At 34.9% G+C, this 13172-nt stretch overlaps 1 pseudogene; it reads right to left on the bottom strand.

The window, feature by feature from the left end:
* Nucleotides 1–6864: 6864 nt before the first annotated feature.
* Nucleotides 6865–6961, bottom strand: LOC122099510 (annotated as a pseudogene).
* Between the last annotated feature and the right edge of the window lie 6211 nt (nt 6962–13172).

Genomic DNA, 13172 nt, shown 5'->3' on the forward strand with positions numbered 1-13172 from the left:
TCAGTGCTTGATATGGGCCGGTTAAAATGGTTTAACTCATCTTGGTTTAATTTTGGCATGTCAATATTTGCTAGGAAAAGATCCATTTCTGTCAAGTTCTCAAACTTATTAGCATAAGTTTTGAGAAGTATTCCCTTAAAAAGTTCTGAATCTTCGTTTTTTACGTGGTGATGTTTCCATTCTCCTCTCTGTGTTTATTTATTTGGGTGTGTTCTCTTATTTTTCTGATAAGATTTGCTAAGGGTCTGTCAAATTTGTTACTTTTTTCGAAGAACCAACTCTTTGTTTTGTTGATTCTTCCTATGGTTTTTTTTTTGCATTGTAATTTATTTAATTCTGATTTAATATTAATTATTTCTTTCCGTTTACTGGATGGGGGTTTATCTTGCTGCTCTTTTTCAAGGAGGTTCAGATATCTCATTAAATTGTTGGTTTCAGATCTCTCCAATTTGTTGAGGTAGGAACTCAGAGCTATAAAATTGCCTCTGAGTACTGCCTTTCCTTTGTCCCAGAGGAGCTGGTAATTTGTGTGCTCATTTTTGTTGAATAGCATGAACATTTGAATTTCGTTTCTAATCTCTTCCTTGACCCACTCAAGATTCAGCAGTGTGTTCTTCAGCCTCCATGTGTTACCGGACATTCTTGGGTGGCGTTTGGTGTTCAGTTCTAATTTTATTCCCTTGTGGTCTGAGAGAATACAAGGTATAATTTCAATCTTTCTGAATTTGGACAAGTTTGCTTTGTGGCCTAAAATGTGGTCTATTTTAGAAAATGTTCCAAGTGCTGCTGAGAAAAACGTGTATTCTGATGCTGCTGGGTGAAATATTCAGTAGATGTCTGTTAAATCTAGTTGATCTATGCAGTTGTTTAGATCTGCGGTTTCTCTGTTGAGTTTTTGCCGAGTTGATCTCTCTCGTGGGAAGAGTGGTGTGTTAAAATCCCCAACAATTAATGTCTTTGGATCTATGTGGGATTTGAGTGAAAGTAGTGTTTCTTGGTTAAATTTGCATGCTCCGTTATTTTGCGAATATATATTTAGAAATGTAATATCCTCCTGAAGGAGAGATCCCTTAATTAGTATGTAGTGACCTTCTTTATCTCTTCTCATAAATTTTAATATAAGTCTATTTTATCTGATATTAGGATTGCAACTCACGGCTGTTTATGGGGTCCATTTGCTTGGTAGATTTTGTTCCAGCTTTTAACATTGAAAATGTGTTTGTTTTTACTGGCAAGATGTGACTCCTGAAGGCAGCTGATAGAAGGATGTTGTTTTTTAATCCAACTAGACAGTCTATGTAGTTTAATTAGAGAGTCAATTCCATTAATGTTAAGAGAGAGGACTGAGAGATATTTGGGAGTTCCTGCCATATTATCCACCTAATTGGAGGCTGTGAAAACAGGGTTCTTCCTGTGGTTCTTGGATTATCAGTTTGACTGCAGTTTCTTGGCCTTTATTGTGGTCTTGTTGGTTTTGTATGTGTAGGAAGTCTTTAAGAATGTTTTGTAGGGCTGGTTTGGTGGAAATGTATTGTTTCAAATTTTCTTTGCTATGGAAGGTTTTTATTTGGCCTTCAGTGTTGAAGGAGAGTGTAGCTGGGTACAGTATTCTTGGTTGATATTTGTTTGTTTGTAGTGCATGGCATACATCATTCCAGGCTCTTCTTGCTTTGATTGTCTCTGCTGAGAAATCTGAGGTGATTCTAATCGGTTTCCATTTATAGGTGATTAATCTTTTCTCCTTGAGAGCCTTAAGGATCTTTTCCTTGGTCTGAATTGATCCTGTCTGGATTATAATGTGAGGGTGGGATGTCTTATTCTGGTCTGGTCTATTTAGACTTCTAAAAGCTTCTTGTATCTGAATAGGCCTTTGTTTTTGCTTGTTTGGGAAGTTCTCTGATAGGGTCCTGTTAAACAAATTTCCTAGACCATTAACTTCTGTTTCTAGGTGCTCCTCTACACCCATTATCCTTAGATTAGGCCTTCTAATGGTGTCTTCCAAGTGTTGGATAGATCTCTCATATTTCTTGAACTTGTCTTGGAGGGTTGTATGTTCTTTCTCTATAATGTCTAGGCTGTCTTCAATCCCCGAGATTCGATCTTCTGCATGGTCTAACCTGCTGTTGAGATTTTCTACTTTGTTTTTTATTTATTTTCCTTCTAGTTGGTCATCTTTGATGGGTTCAAATTCTTTGTTAAAGCTTTATTTTAGATCTTGTATGAACTTCTTTACTTCCTTAATTTGGTGTTCAGTGTTTATTCTCAAATCACTTGGTTGATTGATTATGGTTTACTTGGACTCCCATTCCTTCTGTTGGGTTCCATTCAGCATTCCCTTGGTGGTCTCCCTGACTTCCTTCAGCTCTTTGTTAATGGATTTGATGAATGCCTTTAGTCATCTTTGTGTATTCTCATCCTGCTCTCTCAATTCCTGTATTACTCTTTGCTTAGCTTCCTCACATTTATGCCATTCCTGTAGTTCTGAGTGTTCTCAGCCTGCTCAGGCCATTCCTGCCTCTTTGTGTATTCTCAAGCTGCTCACACAAATCCTCTATCAGTTTTTGAGTAGCTTCCTCACGCTCATGATATTCCTGTAAAAACTTTTGGATTGCCTCCTCTCTCTCCCTATCCCACCCATACAGAGTCCTTTGTATGTTTTCAGTCTTTTCATTTATCATGTTTGCTAGCAGTGTTTGTAGAGCTATCTGGGAACTCTCCTCTGTTTTATTCATATCTGTTCTGTCCCCTGATTATCATGAGTGGGAGTTGAGATACCGGACTTTCCATTTTTCTTGTGTTTTTCTGGCTTACTCTGCCCATTGGGGATGAAAGTAACACCAGTTTTGTGCTACAAACCTACCTTAAGTCAAGCATCAACCAAAGTCTTTATTTGCACAGTCAATAGTCTGCAGATACAATCTAGTTCAACAGATTCATCTATTCAAGATCAAACAACTGTATATTAATGTGCTATGAACCCCATAGAAGAATTTGGTAAACCAGAAATTATTAGGTTTATTAAGAGATGTGGGTAAAAAATAGGAATACAGTAATGTTGGAAGGCACCAGGAGTGTTAACTAAATCCTTATCTCAAAGCAGGAAATAGGTTGGATAGGATGAAAGTAGAGAGAGAGAGAAAAAAGAAGAAAGAGAAAGGGAACAAAAAGAGACCTGAAAAAATAGAAAGGTAAAAATATTAAAAATATTATTCAGATCGAAAAACAAACTATCCAGAGAAGAACGTGAATATAATGAGAGAAGGGGAGGGATATAAAGGAGATGCGAAAAACTTAAAAATAAAAATACTTAAAATATTATATAGGTATAAAGAGGTAGTATTGCTATTAAGGAATTTAAGTCTAAGAGGCTTTGAATTGAGTAATAAATTTGTGTATTAAGTGTGTACACAATGGGGGATAATGTCTAATAATCGACTATGGGTTTATCTGAGGATGTGCAAAACAGCAATTAAGTCACATAAAGAAGAACGAAACGGAAAAACATGAGAAAAGAATAAGAAGGTAAGAAGAAAAATCAGAAGTTCAGTGGAGCTAAACAAAAAACAAAACAAAAAAAAAACAAAAACAAAAACAAAAAGAAAGAAAAATGCACACACCCTTATACCCCTAAAATAGTATTCTAGCAGGAAAAAAAATTACTAGAAACCAATGTTTTTTTCAAAAAAGGTAAAAATTAAAGATTAAAATTTTTAGAAAAAAAACTTTTTAATAAAAGCTACAAAAAAAAAGTTCTTTGATTTTTTTGGAGAGGTGGGAAATATCCTGTATTTCCCTTGTGTCTGTAACCAGCCTCTTGTTGGAGTCTCTGGTCTGCTTGTGTTCCTGTGGCTAGGTTGGTTACTTAATTCAGTTTCTTTGAACAGGTAGAAAGATGCTCTGCTTTCCCCAATGTTTTGTGATCCTCCTCCCAGGTTAGTTCAATGGGAGGGAGATCTGATTTTAGTATCACAAAAGCGGTATCATGAAAGCGGGAGATGGCTTTTTCTTCGAGTTTGGAGATGCTGTGATGAGGCTAGGTTCTGGGTAGAGTTGAGGCCTTTCAGCAAACTGTGACTTTTCCTGGGGGCTGGTTTGTGAGAAACTCACAGAGCCCAGCCTGGAGCCATCTCAAGGTTTCTGTTTACTGAATTTCAATTGATTGTCGAACCTGCTAAAGGGAGGGGCAGCCTCTGGCTCTGATTACCCGGTGGAGAAAGCAACTCCTTGGGCTGGCATCCGAGCTGGGTGACTTTTGCCTGGGTGGAGCTGAGTCTGGCAGGTCAGTTTAGGCTCTTGTGACCAGCTAGATGACTCCAGTTTTCTTCCAAGGCCTGAGTTGGAGATAGCATTTCTGCCGAGCTTTGTCAGTATCCAAGCAGGAGATCTCTGGGGGGGAGGGGTTGCCTTCCCTCCTCTACTCCCTGAGAAGGAGTGAGGATGTTAGCCTTCTACTCACACCGAGTCTTGGTTCCTGGGTTGTCCCTGATCTGCGAACTGCTTGATGAATTGGTCTTCTCCTTGTCGGTTCTTGCTGGTGTTGTGTAGAATCTGCTTACCTGCCGCGTCTGGCTCGTTCGTCCCCGGACTCTCTGTGATTCAGGTATGGCGGCTGTAGTCATCACCATCACCGCTGCAGCTGCCGAAGCAGCTGCTGGCAACTGCTCAGAGCTGTCTCTTTGCTTGTATTTTCTCTCTTTGGACTAACTCTCTGTCCTGTGAAGGAACACTTGGTGTGATTCTCTGGCTTAGGACTGTTCACTGGAACTCTAAATCCACTTTCTATGTGAGAGCTTGTTTAACCTTTAGCTTCTCCTCAGCCATCTTCCCAGAACTCCCACCTTTTTTAAAAAATAATATTTTGTTTGCTCTATTAATTGATCAGAGGAATGGATTTTGTGGCAAGCTAGGTCACTACACATCTGTCTCTCTCTTTGTCTCTCTCTTTCTTGGTTGTCATAGATAATATGATTGCTCTATAATTATCCTAATTTATTTTGCTTTTATATTTTGGGTTGCAGCATTTCACTTTTTGCTCTGCCATTTCCCAAATCATTTATATAGAAGGCGTTATTTCCTATTTTCTCATTCCTAGAATAAGCTGCACATGAAGACATTACTGGTCCTCATTTTCAGTGTGTACATTTGAATACGGAGGAACATCTTTCCTCTGCTCTCCATCAATTCCCTACTCTCCAGTTACAATAATTTCAAATAGTAAAATTGGAAAAAGAGAAAATAAATCATGGTGAATAAACAGATGCAGAAAATTCACCCAATATTTCTGACCAGTTCAACCAATGTGAGCTATAAGGAAAATACATGGACACCTCATTCCCACTGACACTCAAAGTCTCTGGTTAGGCAATTCTTAGGAATATGAAGAACAAGCTAAAAAAGTAAGGAATGATATCAATTGCAAGAAAAAAAGTGGAGAAGGATCCAAGCAAATTTCTTCATTGGGCTGCCAAAAATATTCGGCTTACTACAGTGCGGAGACTTCTTTCCCAAAAGGCCACTCATGTTAATATTAGGGATGACGATGAGTATACCCCTCCTCATCGAGAAGCCTACAGTGGACACTTAGACATTGCCAGTGAGTTGGTGTCTCAAGCGGGACATGCAATAACTTTAGATGACTGCACACCCCTGCACAGTGCATATACATGGAATAATATCAGAGTGGCTTCTTTCTTACTTCATCATGATACAGATACCAATGCCCAAATTAAAAGCCTCTTGACCCCCTTACAACTTGCTGCTGAGAATTGAGATAGCAAAGATATGCTGGATCCCCTTCTTTGAACCATTATATAAAACTAGGCCTGAAGAACAACCTAGAAGTAACTGCATTTGATATTGCCAAAAGGATAAGTATGTATCACTATCTCTATGATGTTGTGGAATGCTGTACAAATTGTTAACCTAAGTCCTAATGGTCGGGTTAAGTTTCTTAAATTTCAAAAATGCAAGTCCATCTTTTGTGTCCCTACAAAATATTTTCACAATCCAAATAAGAGCAATATCTTTTTTTTTTTTTTGGTCGGTCATGGGGCTTGAACTCTGGGCCTGGAAGTTGTCATTGTGCTCTTCAGCTCAAGGTGAGTGCTCTACCAATTGAGCCACAGCTCCACTTCCAGTGTTCTAGCGGTTTATTTGAGATAAGCATACCACAGACTTTTCTTCCCAGGCTGGATTTGAACCATGATCCTCAGATCTCAGCCTCCTGTGTAGCTAGGATTATAGGCATGAGCCACCAGTGCCCGACAACACCAATATTTTACTGTAAAAATCCATGGATTCCGCAGAATTTTTCTAAGTGAATTGCCTGCATTGGATGTCAAAATATATTCAATAGTTTTTTGTATACATGTATAATGATTTCTTCAGAGTTTGTGATTTTTTAATCAGAAATAATTTTAACTTACCTGTTGAAATGAGTAGTACAGAAACTAAAATATTTCTGGTGCTTGTCCGAAAAAGTATATTTTAAAATATTCTATATTCTATGTTTGCATAATGTTCATAATTTATTTTATTTTCTCTTAGATATACTTCGTATTCTACATTATTTTATGATATATAGGTTCATTAATATGTCCTTTCCGATTGCATTCCATATAGAATCAGTTTGATTCCTTTTTTTTTCTAGGTCTTAATATTAATTTTCTTTGGGATAAAATGACAATGTTGTCTAATTTGAAAAGTTTTGTAAAGATTATGCTATGTAAATGCCTTTCTGAGGTGAAGATTTAATACACTGATGTCAAACTAAATTTAATTATATGAATTATGTGTATTGTTATACTTATAATTTGGTAATCACCTTTTTAATAACTGTTTTTCATTTCTTGGATCTGAAGAATGAAAAATATGAAATACTTCTCAAATTTTCATATTATCCTTGTGCAAGTGCCATGTTAATCTCTGTATTTTAATTTGAGTATACCTGCTGCTGAAGCATGTAGTATCCTCTAAATTATGTAGTTAATGATGAAATCTTTATACAGGCTTATATCTATGGGTGCCCACTAGTAACAAGGAAACCTTATTTTTCCTAACAATGCTATCGATCTTATTTCCCTAAATTTCTGTGAATAGTGGAAAACATTATATTGATCAATCAATTGCTCACATTTGCAAAATTTTTGTCAATGACTATCAAATCTTTTAATTTGGAATTTGATCATACTCTCAAATATTTATAGATAGGTCCAAAGGTGATGGCTTTTTCAAATATTTATTTATCCAACTGTGTTAGCTCTGTGGACCTAATGGATTCAAAGTAAGCATTGCTTAAGAGCTACTTCTAAACTTCTTCAGCTGACATTTTCCCAAATGATGTGTTACTGGCATAAATGTATACATGAGCCTTTACCCTTCTTCCATGTGGGAACAGACCAACCAGAATATCTTACCCTGACAGCACAGATTGTCTTACTGGAACAAAACTAATCTTGGTTACAAGGGATCATAGAGAGATGAACAGTTCAAACAAAACTGTTCAGACTAGAAGGTATTTTATCAAAATATAATTGTTTATTATACCTTCCATTTCAAAAGTAGCTGAAGCCAAGAAGGTGAAAAAATGTTGGTATGCATGATTACTTAATGTCCTGGTCTGTCTACCATCCAACCAGGCAGGAACTTACACTACTGCCTTTTAATCACCAAATATTTTCATAGTTGCCGGAGAAGTCCATATGTTTCTACTCATTATTAGGCATTAAATTGATCATGTTTTAATCACAGTATTTCCTATTGTCTCCATGCTGTAAATCTACAAATGGTAAAGCTTTAGGTCTAACTCTATCAAACACTGAGGTAGAGATAATGGAATAATACTTAAAAACAGATTTGCCATTGATTTAGTAACTACAACAGAACAATGCAAAACGTGTGCCTTTTAATTATAGTATATATAGTTATATATTTTTTAATTATATGTGCTGATTTTATATTTCACACAGTGAAACTTACTAGAATTAGTTGATAATTTGACAAATAAATTGATATTTATTTATTCCAATAAATAGAATTGGAATTAAAATCATTAGGTTTAAAATATATATTAGAATATAAAAAGTGTCTATGCAATATCTTTAGTTTAAATTTGTGATACATTCTGTTCTTGGTCTTCTGAATCCACATGGCAAAAAAAACAATGTTTTCCTCTAATCTATAATGGATTTTACTTTGCTGCTCTGTTTATTGCTTTAACTCGCTTGTCCCAAAATGATTTTCTCCACATTTCTTAAGCATTCCTACTGATAATACCCAAATTTAGCTAAGATGTCTAAAAAACAATATTCTTCTGCAGTACCCATGGGTCCTAGGATCCTAGGTCCCAGTTACCTGCATCATCAGATAACAGGGCCAAGACTTCTCACCCAAGCCCATGCAACATGTCAACACAAAGTAATTGAAGACCCATCTCAATTTCTCATTTCCTATATTTCAGGGCCCCAATTCCTTGAGATGCAAGAATTAGCAGTAAGCAATTGTGAAATGCAAGGCAACTTAAAATGAAGGATGAGATAACAAAATTTGAGAGAAAGTACTGTAAGTCAAATATTCAACTTATAGATGACCAGCCAATACTAGTGAACTAGTTCACAAAGTGTCATAAGTTTATATTTAATACCCCTCTCCTTTGATTAATGAAAGATTTTATTCCAACATAAGTGGGCCAAAAAATAGTTCCTTGAAGGATAGATCCATAATTGGTCTACCAAAGCCCGGAAAACTTGACTTAGAAGTCAAATGTAATTCAGAAAAACATTTGAAGCACTAAGGAGTGCTTCAAAACACTGGGACTTCAGTACAACATGGTTCTGTGGTATAAAAATGTCACTCCCAAACCAATGATAATCTACGTTTAATCTCCTGAAAGTGTATTCCTTTTCAAATAAACTTTGTAAAATCACATTTGCCAAAATAACATTTGACAAGTTGATGATGCTTAGTGACATTACAAGTTTTTCAAGTGTAGGGAGCAAGTTACAATAGAGTAGAATTATTTACACAGCACTAATGCCAAACACGTTCAACCATTCATTAAAGTGTAGAAATAGTACCACCCACAATTTGCGTTTTTCAGTAAGGGCCTTCCAGAAATGGGTTAAATAGATCAGCCTCCTAAATTTCAAACCCAAACGTTAGCTAATAAATTTCATCATTTAATAAGGTACATTTTAAAAAGTCACAAATAGTTGCCTTATCATATGTTATTTTATGTTTTCCCTCGGTCTAACATAGTAAGAAATATAACTTTAAGTCTTGAATATGAGTACTCATCAGAGATATGACAAACATAATATCTATCTTCTATTTCTATCCTATTCCTCTCTAGGTATAAATTTTAATTTTCTTCATTTTCCAAAACTTATAGGTAGTAGAAAATATTATTCCTTGTAAAATAAAAGAATCTCACCATTGTACAAAGCCATTTATAAAAATTTGTAGTTTGTAATACATTCTAAGCCATTTTTAACTTTCTTTTTGACTAAAGATTAATCTTCCAAATGGATGAGAATAAAATCATGTTTAGGTGCTTCATGTCTGCATTCTTGCAAATTGTTGCTGCAGATGAATCAATTATGGAAATATAAGCTGACATCACTTTAAGAATATGCAGGATTGAAAGTCGATGGATTGTATATAAACCTTTAAAAGTATTAATAGACAGTTTAACAGAATGACTATCTGGAAGTTGAAAGCAGAGAGGAATTATAGTAAAGACATAGAATGAATGAAAAATGAACAAAGGCCAGAGGAATTATAGTAAAGATATAGAATGAATGAAAAATGAACAAGGGGCAAGTACAGCTAGAATACTCAATGGACACATATGATAAAGGAAGTAGTAAATTGAAAATAAATCTTGGAGAAAGGGTTGGTTGAGAATGATGGAAGGAGTGACTCCGATCTCGGAGCATTGGACAATTAGATAGATATATTTAATTGTAAAACAATTGCACAACCTTTAAAATTCAGTTCAAAAACACAACAAGAAACAAAAAACACTCAAAAATCACAACCAAACAGCAATCTCCAGAGAGTATGAATATGACGTCTCAAAATTTTAATCAGTTAATGAAGGGCAGTCTTGGGAAAAGCAAACAAAGCTGTTCAAAGAGGGAAGTTTGGGATAGGGGAGAATTTTGAACAGAATTAAATAGATTATCTAAGGTTATAAATCACCTACATCTGCTGCAAATAGTATATTTCTTCTACGAGTTTTCTGTCTGAACTGGATAATCCAGTCCTGAGACACACTTGGTAATTTGTGAGGATAGAATGGAAGAAACAAGATCAAGAACCCATTACTCCACTGGAGAGAAAACAATATTCTTTATTTTCTCTAATCTCTCTTCACTACTCTTTCTTCATACTTTTAAGTCAATTGATTTTGAATTATATTTTTCCTTCTTTCTTCTGGCAAAGTAATTCATTAAGTATTATTTGCCATTTTCTTCTTTCATGCTGTTTAATTGGCCAAGTGAGTCCATTAAACTTCGCTCTTGCATTTGGTTGCCATGAAACAACATCTATGTTAATGAGGAGAAATCTAATGTATAACTTTGTCTCCAGAAAACAGTCCAAGAAGCTCTGATCACAAATATTTGGCTATATTTTTTTCTTTTACCTTGAAAGACTTCTTGTGTCTAAAGTGCCCACAAAAATAAGTACTCCATCACTTGTTGGTTCAATCAGAATTGTCTAAACTCAACGATATATTTTGCTAACAAGATGCGTATAGGAAACAAAAAATTATTGCACTTTTATCCTCTCTCTTAAGATTCTCCTTAGATAACACATCAGGAACAGTGAAGTTACTATATGCAAAATTATTTCAATTGATTATTTTTCTCTTGGTCTTGCATTTCTTCATCAAGATGTATGGAGGAGAATAGAGTTAAATCACCCATACCTTGGAAGACAGTGTCTGTTACAAAAGGACAATACTTCTATGTCCTACTTCTATGTCCTCCTCTTAGCTCTTGCCGTAGTTCCAATTAATCACAGCTTCTTGGCTTCATGTCTAGTGAACCTGAAGGACTATACGGGCTCCACCACTACTACATCTTCATTATTTCTCTTTTAAAACTCTTTAATTGCCTCTTTTGGGTTTAGAATTTATTTTCATGTTTTCATTCAATCAGTTCTGCATTGTAATGAGCCAAATGGGCTCTGTAAACTCACTTTAGGGAGTAAAAATACTAACACAATTTATAACAAAAAGTTTTGGCCTCCCTTCACTGCTAAAGACAGTACGCTTAGCTAAGTCTTCTAAGAAAACTTTTTAATTAAACTTTTCCATTTGCTCAATTCTTTTCTGAACTTTTTGGCATATGTAAGAACAGAAGTCTTCACTATCTCATATGAATAAGGATATTATTTTTTGTGAGCCACTTAGAAATGTGAAATCATTTGTTTGAAGTATCCAATCAGATTTTTTTCTGTGTTTCACTGCTTCACATCCAAAGACATTGTGGAAAGTGTTAAAAAAAAATGTGTAATCCCAACAACTTCTTTCATTGTAAAGGGCACTTTCTCCCTAAATATTTTGACTCAAATTATCTTTTTCAGAGAATTACTGTTTGGTAATTAAAGGTATATTCACAAATTTTGATGCCTTATTTTTTTTTAAGAACTTTGAATTTAAATTCCAATACAACCTTGTTTCAAACAGTGAAATTATAGTTCCTGGGTAAGGACAATTCCAAGAGAACCTACAGGATTTACAGCAAGGTTTCTCAGGTTTCTTTGTTTAGTGTGAAAAAGAGCCATCTTCATCCACATTGCTCCCTCTCTACTGTCTCCTTGGATTTCTTTGCATGAAAGCCTATTATTCCAGGCAATTTCAAATTTTCTTCATAGGCTAAGTTGTTAAAATTTTGAACAATTAAAATTTACCTGTCATAACTTTAAAATTCTTGAAAATCCTTTATCAGAACCGCGAATTCACTGATCTTAATTCCACCTTTACCATCAAAAAGTTAACATGCTGTTTTCATGATATAGTGTCCATGCAGCTATTATTTTCCAGTGGGTTTGTTATGCGTGTATATATCCATATTAGCTGATGCTAAGTAAAATGAATTCCAAGATATGGAACAAGATTTTTTTTATTTGTGGTTGTTGTTTTTGATGAACTATGTGATTTCAGTTTTCTTTGGGTTTTTCCCCTATGGTTATCCCTGCCGTATATCATTTTGTATTGTAAATACATTTAACTTCATTAGCGAAGGGAAGGGGAAAAGCATAATGTTGAGACAAAGGACAAAAGAGAAACCAATGAAGTAGCAATACTCACAAGACAATATGTTGGAAATGTACATTACAACTTGTGAAAGGATGAACGAAAATGAGAGAGGGTTAACAAGTTTGAAACGTTATAATTTATACCTTACAATTACTGTAACATCACTGTACATCACTTTGATAATAAAATTGAAAAAATAAGCTGCGTAAAATATACTTTCAGTGTATTGGCACAGTAAATAATATTCTTTATGTGGTAATATTTTAAAAATCAATACTATTTGGCATCTAATTTGAATTAATTACCCCTTCTTTATTAGAGGGTAATCAACTTGAATGTTATCCAACTAGACAATATTTTCACAATATACTTGCCAAATTTTTCAAAAAAGTATAATTTTAGTACTTTATCATTCTAAAACAGAAAACAGTTTAATGCTATGGAAACCCATAACTTTTTAAAGTATGTTGTTTAGAGGACAGAATATATGTGTTCTTCAAAATTCTTATGACTAATAACTACTCATTTTTAAATTCTCAACATTCCTGAGAGATTCAAAACAGTACCTGTTTGCATGTTATGTAATTCTGCAATAGATGCAGTTTCCAATGGGGTGTTACAGATTGAGAAGTCAACAGAAAAATAGCCAAATTCTGGTAGAGGATAAAACTATGAAGCGTGTAATAATTAATTCTTCAAGAGTAAGCCATTGTTTATCAGAGTAAGCTATTATTTCTATGACCATCAATCTCAAGATTTATGCCATAAAATAATCCTAGCCCAACAGTTTCCAACTTGTAAAGGGCACCTAAAATTCCTTAATTCACATCATGAATACTACACCTCTGCTAATGAGACACCCTCCTTGTTCTGAAAAGAACACCTCAATAAACTGAGCTGCATCATT

The sequence above is a fragment of the Dipodomys spectabilis genome, unplaced genomic scaffold, assembly GCF_019054845.1.
Source record: "Dipodomys spectabilis isolate Male_0828 unplaced genomic scaffold, ASM1905484v1 ptg000516l, whole genome shotgun sequence".
NCBI lineage: Eukaryota > Metazoa > Chordata > Mammalia > Rodentia > Heteromyidae > Dipodomys > Dipodomys spectabilis.